Source organism: Chrysochloris asiatica, unplaced genomic scaffold, assembly GCF_000296735.1.
Source record: "Chrysochloris asiatica unplaced genomic scaffold, ChrAsi1.0 scaffold00017, whole genome shotgun sequence".
In the NCBI taxonomy this organism is placed as follows: Eukaryota; Metazoa; Chordata; class Mammalia; order Afrosoricida; family Chrysochloridae; genus Chrysochloris; species Chrysochloris asiatica.
The window spans coordinates 5703077-5715116 of NW_006408535.1; positions in this window are offsets into that span (position 1 = coordinate 5703077).

The window sequence follows — 12040 nt, forward strand, 5'->3', positions numbered from 1 at the left end:
TTTCTTCAGTTTGTCATTCCCAGCATAGTAAACCATATGATTATCAGATTCAAAATGGCCTATTCCAGCCCGTTTTAGCTCATTAGTGACCATGCAGGACCTGCTCCCCCCCAAATAAATTGACTGCCACTGATTCAAGTTCAGCTCATAGTGACACTATAAGACAGAGCAGAACTACTCCATAAGATTTCCATGTCTGTAATATTTATAGAAACAAACTACCAATACCTTTCTTCTGTAGAATGGCTGGTGAGTTTGAACTGCCAACCTTCGTTTAGCCTAACTACAGCATCAGAAAGACTTACCCATAAAGAAAGCCCCCTTCAATAAAACACCTCCTCTCAAATAACTCTTAAATCCCCATATAGTATAGTAGAATTCCTTTTCTTAGATTCTGTTTTTTTTTTTTTTACCAGCTCTCTACAATTAAATTACATTTTTAATAAATAGGTCTCTCACTCATTCTAATCTAAGAAACTACTCTACTCATTTTACTAAGAATGTTATCATATTTGCTCTTTGGTGATTCTTAGTCAGGGTCATATATACGAATCTCCTGAGGAAGTTTCAAAAATATTAATGATTAGGACTTGCATTTACATATTTTACTTCAGTTGGTCTGGGATGAAGTTTGAGTTATATATATTCTGAAAAGTTTCCCAAAGGATTTTGTTATCAGTATTACAAGTTTATATTTGAGTGCTTCAAGTATGCTTGGTGGTATGTGAAAAGTCTTACAATCATTTCTCATTATATCATTGTGAAAACACAGAAACTTTATTTCTGTGACTGACTGTGTTGATTCATTATATGACATCAATTTCCCACTGTCTTAGTTATCAATTAATTGCTCCTTTAATAGGTATAGAACAAGTGGATATCTTTAACAAATAGACATTTATTCTCTTCAGTATTTAAGAGGCTAAAAGTCAAAATTCAGGGAACCAGATCTATGGGGAGGTTCTCTCCTTCTGTCAGCTCTAGAAGGTCCTTGTCTACTTCCAACATTAGTGTCTTGACATCAACCTTCTCCTGGTTCTGGGTTATTCTCAGCATAGGGACCTGTGTCCAAAGGATACACTCCATTCTAAGATATTCTTTTTGTATCATAATGAGATACCTCTGATCTCTCCTTGCTTCTTTAATCTTTTACATCTCAAAGATTGATGCAAATTCCATCCTAATCCTATGGGTTACATCCTGCCTCATTAACATGGTGGTGGTGGTGGCTCTGTGCTATGGAGTTAGTTCCAATTCATAGTGATCCTGTATAGAGTTTCCAAGGCTGTAAATCTTGACAGGAGCAGAAAGTCTCATCCTTCTCCCACGGAACCGTGGGTAGTTTCAAACTACCATAACTTCTTATAATCCTGCCTTCTCATTATTATCATAGTTGTTAGGGTTTACAACACAAAGGAAAATTACATCAGATCACAATATGGTGAACATTGTGTAATACTGAGTGAGAATCATGGCCTATCCTGACATATTTTAAGTGGTCACAATTCAATCCAAAACACCCACCCTTCTAATGTTTAAGCAAAGCTCTGACTTTGTTTAGATATTTACTCTCCTCCATGGGGTGTGGTGGGAAACGTAGTCTTTAGCAGTTGTCTTCAATGCCACTGCTGAGCTAGGATTTCTATTTTCCATCTCAACTCTTTGTGTCTGTCACTGATTGAAAAAAATAAAACACTGCAAAACACAGCATAGTGCATCTAATTTTCAGAGGCTGTTTTAGCCCAGTGTCAGATTACCCAATAAACAAGGTAAGTACAGGTAAATCTTTGTTTACTCACTAATCTTAAATGAACAATTGCACATTTTTTTCACATCAAATATTCTGCTTTTAGATATGGCTGTTATTTGTATCCCTCCAAATCTCATTGCACCTTCCTAGAAAATCAAAGTTTCGTTTCAAATTTCAATCCCTGACAGTAACAGTGAGTACCCAGGAAGCAACATAAGCACAAGTGGCAAGAGATGTTTCAAAGATAAATAACTGAACTTTCAGCTTTGATACGGGTGGTAGATTCTTCCCCTACTGTGACAGTTAAGGTTTTGTGTCAACTTGACTAGGATAGGAGTCTCATGGGTTGGAAGCTGAGAAGTAGTTATCCCCTATGATGTGATCTGAGTTATAAACCAAGAAAAAAAATTCAGGGTAGGAAATACCACACATAATCCCACCACAACCATGATCCAATTTACGGGGAGATTCCCAAGGAAGTGGCATGCAGCACCTAATATCTTACAAGAGATATAAGGAGAGAGACTTGAGCAGAAAAAGAGGGACTACTACCACAAATCAACACACTCTGTCTGTTTGTTGGACTGTGGTAACTTGGATGTTGCTGTAATGCTGGAAGTTTGAATGCCAGCAGAGTCACCCATGGTGTACAGATTTTAGCTGAGCTTACAGACAAAGACAGACTAGGAAGAAAGAGAGTGAATTATTTCTGAATGCTTAGCTACTGAAAACCTTACAAATAGCAATGAAACACTGTCAGATCCACTAGAATATTAAAAGTTGAAACAGCATGAATAAAACCAGAATACTGTCAGATACAGTGACAGATAATGAGCCCCTCAAGTTGAAAGGCACTCAAAATATGGCTGGGGAAGAGCAGGCTCCTCAAAATACAATAGGCTATCATGATGCAAATGGAGTAAAGCCTTCTGGATCAGATCTTCATTTGCTGATGAAGCACATGCAAAATAATGAGAAACAACTGCAAACATCCATTAATAATTGGAACATGGGGCATACAAAGTATGAATCTAGGAAAATTGGAAGTTGTCAAAAATGAAATGGAACATAAAAGTGAAATGGACTGGTATTGGGCATTTTGAATCTGACAATGACATGGTTTGCTATTCAGGGAATGACAAATTGAGGAGGAATGACATCAGATTCATCATCAAAAAAAAAAAAAAAACATTTCAAGATCTATCTTGAAGTATAATGCTGTTTATGATAGGATAATATCCATACGCCTACAATGACCTGTTATACAACTATTACTCAAATTTATACACTAACCACTAAAGCCAGTGATGATGAAATTGAAGAATTCAAAGCCTTCACCAGATGGAATACACAGAAACCAACTTGACTACATTTGTGTAAAGAGACAGAGGAAATACTCCATATCATCAGCCAAAACAAAACCAGAGACAGACTGTGAAACAGACCATCAACTGCTCACATGCAAGTTCAGGCTGAAGCTGAAGATAATTAAAACAAGTCCACAAGAGCCAAGATACGACCTTGAACATATCCCACCTTTAGCAATCATCTCAAGAACAGATTTGATGAATTAGACATTAATGACTCAAAACTATAAGAGTTGTGTGATGACATCAAGAACATCATACAAGAAGAAAGAAAAAGGTCATTAAGAAGACAAGGAAGAAAAAGTAAACACCCAAATAGATGCCAGAAGATACTCTAAAACTTGCTCTCCTGCATAGACATGCTAATGTAAATGGAAGAAATGAGGAGGTAAAAGAGCTGAACATAAAATTTCAAAGGGCAACTCAAAAAGACAAAATCAAATATTATAAAGAAATGTGCAAAGATCTGGTGTTAGAAAAACAAAAGGTCAGAACACTCTCAGAATTTCTCAAGCTCAAAGAATAGAGGGAAAAAACTCAAGCCTCAACTTGGATTACTGAAGGAATCTTTGGGGGAAAATATTGAATGATGCAGAAAGTATCAAAAGAAGATGGAAGGAATACACAGTCACTGTACCAAAAATGGGTCAATGTTTAATTATTTTTAAATGTAGCATATGATCAACGGCCAATGATACTGAAGGAAGATGTCCAATGGGCACTGAAGGCATTGGCAATGAACAAGGCTCTGGAATTTGATGGAATGCAAATTGAAATCTTTCAACAACCTAATGCAGCACTGGAGTCATTCACTCATCTATGCCATGAAATTTGGAAGACAAGCTCCATGGCCCACTGACTGGAAGAGATCCATATGTGTGTCCATTCCAAAGAGAGGTGGCACAACGGAATGCAGAAATTATCAAACAATATCATTAATATCACATGCAAGCAAAATTTTGCTAAAGATAATTCAAAAATGGCTGCAACAGTACATTGGCAGAGAACTACAAGAGGTTCAAACCAAATCCAGATGAGGCCATAGAATGAGGGATATCAATGATGATGTCAGATGGATCATGGCTGAAAGGAGGGAAAACCAGAATGGCGTTTCCCTGTGCTTTATTGTCTATACAAAGCCTTTCAACTGCATGGATCATGAGAAGCTATGGGCAACACTGTTGAGTATGAGTAATGTGGAACACTTAATTGGTCATATGAGGATCCTGTACATAGAATAATAGGCAGTCATTCTAAAAGAACAAGGGGACACTGAATGATGTAAAATCAGGAAAGGTGTGTGCCAGGGTTGTATTCTTTAACCATAGTTAATCAATCTGTATGCTGAGCAAATAATCCAAGAAACTGGATTATATGAAGAAGAACATGGCATCAGGATTGGAGGAAGGCTCATTAATATCCTGTGACATGCAGATGATACAACCTTGCTTTCTGAACTCTAAGAGGATTTAAAATACTTATTAGTTAATAAAAATCAAAGACCATAGTCTTCAGAATGGGTTGCACTGCAAGGTAAAAAAAAAAAAAAATCTTCACAAATGGACCAACAAATAACAACATGGTAAATGGAAAAAAGATTGCAGTTGTCAAACACTTCACTTTGCTTGACTCCACCATCAATACCCATGGAAGAATCAGTCAAGTAATCAAATGACATATCGCATTAGGCATATCTGCTGCACTAGACTTCTTTAAAGTGTTCAAGAGCAAAGATGTCACTTTAAGGACTAAAGTATGCTGGGCACAAGTCATGATGATTTCAATAGCCTTATATGCATATGGAAGTTGGACAATGAATAAAGAAAACTTTAAAGAATAATTGATGCATTTTAGTTATGGTGTTGTAGAAGCATATTCAAGTACCATGAACTGCTAGATGAACAAACAAACCTGTGTTGGAAGACAGTACAACTAGAATGTTCCTTAGATGCCAAGACAGCTAGATTTCATCTCTCATATTTTGTACCAGTCCCTGGACAAGGACATCATGCTTGACAAATTGGAACAACAACAAAAAAAGAGGGAAATCCCCAATGAGATAGATTGGCAGGGTGGCAGCAACTATGGGCTCAAGTGTATCTCGGCAATTGTGAGGATGGCTGAGGATTGTGCAGTGTTTCATTCTGTTGTGCATAGGGCTGGAATCCACTAGAGGGCACTTACCAACAACAGCTACTACCACTAAGAGAAAAACAGGAGTGGAATGCATACTTTGAGGCTGCGGACCTTGCCCTGGGAAGCTCCTAGATCCAGAGGAAGACTGATGTCAAGACACATGGAGAACTCCCAAGAATGCTGGGCCTACTGATGCCGAAATGAAACGAGGATCTTTGTCCTAAGCCAGTGTTCTGAATTCAGACTTCTAGTCTCCTAAATTGTGTGAGAATTAACTTCTATTCTCTAAAGCCATCGACTTGTGATATTTCTGTTATAGCAGCACAAGATAACTAAGACACCCACCAATAATTCATAAAACTTTAAACACAAAGAAGAGGTTAGATGCTGGTAAGCCAAAAAGAATGACAAATCCCCACTAAAGATAAAACAGAAGTTGAATCCAGGTACTAAGAGATGTTTTTATCCCACAAAAGAACAGGATCAATGTTCCAAGTTTTAAAAAATGTAAACAAATAAATTCGTAGAAACTTATCAGTTGTTGCCATTCTCTGTGTATTCATTTCCTATTGCTGCTGTAGTAAATTATCAAATGCTTAATGTTTGAAAACAATACAAATGCATTACCTTGGAGTTCTTGAGGCCACAGATGTGCAGATCAAGCTGTAAAAATGCTACATTGATTCTGGAGGCTCCAGAGAAGAACCTGTTCCTTGCCTTTCCAGCTGCTACCTGAAAGGCTTTCAGTTTGAATCCACCAAGTGGCTCCTCCTGAGCAAGACCTGCTTCCATAAAGGTTGTTATTAAGTGCTGTTGAGTCGGTGTCAACCCATAGAGACTGAGTATAGGGTTCCCAAGGACCAACTGAAGAGTATGAACTGCTAACTTGGTGGTTCAAATTGATCTTGTGGTCCTACACTTATCCTACAGCACCACATCCGGACTGCATAAATATTACATCCAAGAAAATTCTATGGGGAGTTTCATTCTGTCACATGGAATCAATAGGAGTAAACACACTATTCAATAGCACCTAAAACAGTAAGAGAGACCACTTACATTCCCTGACTCATGGTCTCCTTCTATTGTAACATTTCCTTCTTAGACTCTAGTCCTCCTGCCTTCACCTTATAAGGACACTTTTGATTACTTTGGGTCCATCTATATAATTCTGGATAATCTTTCCATTTCTAGATCCTTAAATTAGTCACAGATGCCAAGTTCCTTTTCCTGTGTTGTTGTGTAAGTTTCCATTGAGTCAATTTTCAATTCAGAGACCCCATGTGACAGAATAGAACTATGCCCATAGGATTTTTCTAGACTGTGATTTTCCCAGAAGCACATCACCAGGACTTTATTCTGTGGAGTCACTAGGTGAGTTTGATCCTCCAAACTTTCATTTAACAGTCTAATGGGATACAAGGGTTCCACTTTTTGTCACATTATAGAACATATTCACAGATTCTACAGATTAGAATATGGGTCCTATTTTTTGGAGTTCATATCCTATGGTATGATTTTTACTGAAATTCACTTCTCATTCAAAGATCTGGGCCTTCTTAGTAACAGCCATCCTTTTTCACCCTCATTTAGTTCATTAATGGTATTGCTCAATGTACAGGCTGGACTGGAAGACATATTCAAATAGTGCAATCTGAGAAACATTTAACCAAAGTACTATTTATAAAGATGTTGACAATGTGCAGGAAGACAATGGACTAGTACAATAGGTTGCTGTGGACAACAATAGGTTCTTAGGCCTGAAGGTGACCTCTTAGAAGAACTGAAGCAAAGAAGAACTAGTAGGACAGCTATTGATAGGATATGTCCCAGTGTAATCAAACCGCAACTTCCCTCTTCTTCCTTTTCCCCATATCTCCTGCTATTGTTCTCCAGGTTGAACATAACAGGAAGTCCCATTGATGTATCTATACATTCCATCTGAATTGAACAAAGAATTCAGTCTCGAATTGTAACACTGAAGGATTCTTTGGGCAAAATATTGAAAAATGTAGGAAGCATTAAAAGGAGACAGAAGGAATACACAGAGTAACTGTACCAAAAAGAGCTACTTGTTGTTCAGCCATATCAGGAGACGTCATAGAATATTTCAGCTTAGTTCTTAAAATGAAAAGAGAATTCCAGAAGCAGGAGTGACTCATGCAAAGGCCCAAGTGTAGGAGTGAACTTGGGTTTGGCATATTCTTCTTAGCTTTCCAAAGAACACAGAGAAATTCAATGTGGTCAGAGTAACATCTGTGTGCTGGGCATCAGTGAGGAGGGGAGAAGTATTTAATCTAGATTCCCAGAGGGCTATATTTTCCCTGATGAAATAGAGTCTGGGAATATATCTTGAATCATATTGAAATGAGGAAATGAATGAATAGGCTATAATGTGCTGATGTACACATAAGGGCTTGAACATCACTTGACCTCAGAAGTCCTGAATTTGGAAAATAGCTAGACTTCAGGTTTTCTCCGATACTGGGCATTTACCTCATACTTAGTGATGAAGATAAAGACTACAGTCTTCAGTATGAATTGCACTTCAGTGTAAAGAGTATAAAGATACTCAGACTTGGACCAATAATTTCTCCTTTTTAGGTGATGTAAAAAAGTGCAGGGTTCAGTGGTGTCCCAATATACTCTCTCTCATCCCCCCCCCAAATCAAATCAGCTTATCGCCTAAATAAAGAAAGGAAAACAAAAAGTGAAGTCCTTAAAAAGCAAATAAACATTAGGCCTGGCAGCTTGGATATGGTGAATTTTTATGACATAATATTCAAAACCCCATAACTGACAGCATTATTTTGGTGTATCTAGAAATCAAGGAAATTTAGAGCCAGGAGAAAATTAAGACATCATATTGCACAATGCACTATTTTAGACTTAGGTAATTGATTTAAATAATTAATAAATAACCAAGAGTACATGATTCTTTATTCTTTGGTGCACATCCCACACTTCCAAACACTCTGTCCTTCCCATTATACCACAAAAACAAAGTCAACCCTGTCATCTCTCTGAGCATCTTAGAAGTATATTACTTATTGTACTGAGGAGTAAACATGATACATGAGGAAAATCACTGACAAAGTCACAGTTTCTGATATCCACAAATAACAAGCAAGATGCCACATATTGCTTACTGCAATACCCATGACATTTACACAAAGAGAAGAGTGAAATTCCATGCTTATCACTGAATTCCATAATTGCCATCTTAACATCATTTTCACCTTGCAGAGCTATTCTCAGACTTACTTGGGGATATGCAGCATGTAGCTCCAGTGTGGTTTAAAAAAAAAAAAAAAAAAATCTTGAATATTTTCTGTTCAGAAGTCCTATTGACTAAATATAAGTACACTTATATAAGTGGTTTTTAAACCGATTTCCCACTAGAATGCTTTGTTCAAATGAAATATTAAGCACTTCCAGAGAAACGGCTATAGATGGCTGTAATTGTGTCCCTTCGCAAACCTGCCCTCCCCCAGCCTCTCGGCATATTCTGAACACTACTGGTTTACAGGTCAAATTTTCAAAAAGTACACACCTAATTTGCTCTCCAGCAAATCTTCCCAAATCATGAACCATAAACACCTTTGAATTAAAAAAGCAAACTATAATTGCATGGACTGGTTTATTGTCATTTGTTTATTGCTGCCTTTCTCTTTTGTTTACTGAATCAGTATGACCTAGGAATGTATGAACCTTTTTAATAGATTAAAAAAACAAAAACAAAAACAAAACTCCCACCTTTCTAGTATAATAAAGAAGCTGTTCATTACTTGCTTTCTCAGTGCACAGTATATAATTTCATTGCTCACACTAATGAGGGAATACTTAGAAACTGATTGCACGCACCACAGATAATTAACAAAATATGAAAATAGATGTCAATTTATTCATAATATATATCAATATATTCTTCTAAACAACTAAACAATCTTCTAGGATAAATATCTATCCTGGAGCATACAGTATGTTTGATAAGCACAGATAAATGATTTTAACAAAAAAAAAACACAAAATACCACCATTACATATAATACCAAGACTTACAGGCATGGTATAACTAAAACCATTTCACAATTGATTTCTTAATCTCATGAATTTATGGACAGGTCTATTAAATCTTAACATTTCATTTTTCCTCCTTTAGAAATTGAGAGGAGACACCAGCCACCCTTTATCCTTGTCTGCTACTTTATGTATAAACGCAACCCTGTAAACATGGCCAAACTTCGTCTTTCATATTTAGGACATATTGTCAGGAGGGACCAGTCGCTGGAGAAGGATATAGTATTTGGTAAGGTGGAGGGTCAGATAAAAAGCAGAAGACCCCCAATGAGATGGACTGGCCAGTGGCAGCATCGATAGATAGACTCAAGCATGGCAACAATAGTGAGGTTGGCCCAGGATCGTGCACTGTTTCGTTCTGCTGTGCATAAGGTGGCTGAGTCGGCACCGACTCGATGGCCCCTAACAACTATAGCAACAACATAAACATGCTGAACTGACTCCACAGCTTTTAACAAGAACACACGTGCTATGATTACAAAAATACAAACTATTTTTTAAAAGACAGAAAATACTTCAATCGATAGCCATTTACTTTTTTTTTTTTTGCATCCTTGGGTGAGTGCTAAATGCAGATTGTTTAAGTTACTGTTTTCCCAATATTTCCTCCTTAAGGAAATGAGACAGTTTGTGGAAAAGAAATTTAATGCTTTCCTTTCCTTTTCATTACTGTTGAGATTTTCATTAAAACTTTTATTTCTGGGGACCTCTAAGTATATTTGCTATGGGCAAATGCTGATGTTCTCTTAAATAAATGATTTTGAAAGCTGGAAGATATAGGTCATGCTAAATAGGTAGACTCCTAAACCCTTGACTGTTTTCTCTTTTTAAAAGTTTATTTTTTTGTGAATTGAGTGATAGTTTACATGGGGAAGCATCTGCTTTATACTCATTCTATCATATTCGTTTCATTGCAATGATTACAATTGTGTTCGTTTCATTGCAATGATTACAATCCCCTGCATGTTTCATCATTCAACAGTATTTACTTCTATTTCCTGTTTTGTTTTGGGGGTGTGTGTGAACCAAAACACTCAGTAATATACAATCATTCAAAGAGCCAAAGGGCACACCCTGCAAACCTGCACCCTCCCTACCCCCCAGGCTGCCAGCACACAGCTGCTCCATCTCTCCATGTCATCATCTCTGCCTCCATCTCTGGCGTTGCAGCTTCTCTGAATAGGGTCCCACACTCCTCTCCCTTTTTCTCCCTTGGTGGTTCCAGGGTCCTTCGCTTCAGGACTATAATATCCACTACTCACCCCTTTTTGCTACAAAACTTGTACCTTTACAGATGCAGCCTTTACATTTAGTCATGATAACAATTACTCACTATTGACTCTTGAGAGTCTTGTCCCCATCTACTTTCATCAGACCTGTCTAGACAGGATGAAAACCACTCAGTGAGGATTCTACCTTCCCCTGCACTCTGAATCTAAACTCCCTCTTGGAAACTTGTAAGCCAGTCACTTTGTGCCTTTGCAGCACACACCCCTCCCCCCATTTTAGGTAGCCAGTGTCTAAGTTGCCCATCCCTATCAACCCTGTGAGGGGATGGAAATGATCCTTGCTGTAAGATTCTTTCCCTCTTGGTTGGTATTTTAAGCGACTACATCCATAAGTATAGGTCAAGTTAGCCATTTATTTTTAAAATATCATTAATCAGACATTAATGATACTGAAGATAAGAAAAACTAGTAACACATGATTACTATTCTTCTATTAATAGGCCTATTAATAGAAGAATAGTATACTTCTATTAATAGAAGTATAACGGAAGAAATCAGGTTATAAGAGCACTTCAGGATCAGCTTTGAGTATAGATGGACTAACCTATATGCCATGAATTGCTGCTGTTATTAGATGTCAAAAACTGTGTTCTGACTCATAGAGAGAGACAGACAGACAGAAAGAGATTTATCTCAAGGAAATGACTCATGTGGTTCTATAAGCTGGCAAGTCCAAAATCCATATATAAGGGATCAGGCTGAAGGCTTCTCCTGATTCACATACCAGCAGGGGTAGAAGAACCTAAGATCAGCAGGTGAGATTGCAGCCTGCTGGGTCACAGGCAGTGAAAATGGATGAATCCCAAGAGCCAAAGGTCAAATGATAATGAGCTGGTGGATGCAGGATCCAAAGCAAGTAAGCAAGCTTTGCCAGACTCTATATATTGGAACATCAACCAGAAGATGTCATAAATTCAAGCTAGATTCAGAAGTGGACATCCTTGCTGATGTTAGATGGCTCTCGGCTGAAAACAGAGACTACCAGAAAGATATTTGCTTGTGCATTATTGACTAAGCAAAGTCATTAGATTGTGTGGATTATAACAAACTATGAAAAGCATTGCAAAGAATGCTAAATTGTGCTCATGAGGAACCTGTACATAGACCAAGAGGCAATCATTCAAACAAAACAAGCGGATATTGAATGGTTTAGAATGGGGTGTGTGCCAGGATTGTATTCTTTTACCATGCAAATCCCATCTGTATGCGGAGCAAATAATCTGAGAAACTGGATTATCTGAAGAAAAATGTAGCATTAGAGTTGGAGGAAGACTCACTAATGACCTGTGATATGCAGATGACAAAACCTTGCTTGCTGAAAGTGATGAGGACTTGAAATATTTAGTGATGGAGATAAAGACTACAGCCTCCAGTATGGATTACACTTCAATGTGAAGAAAACAAAAATCCTCAAAACT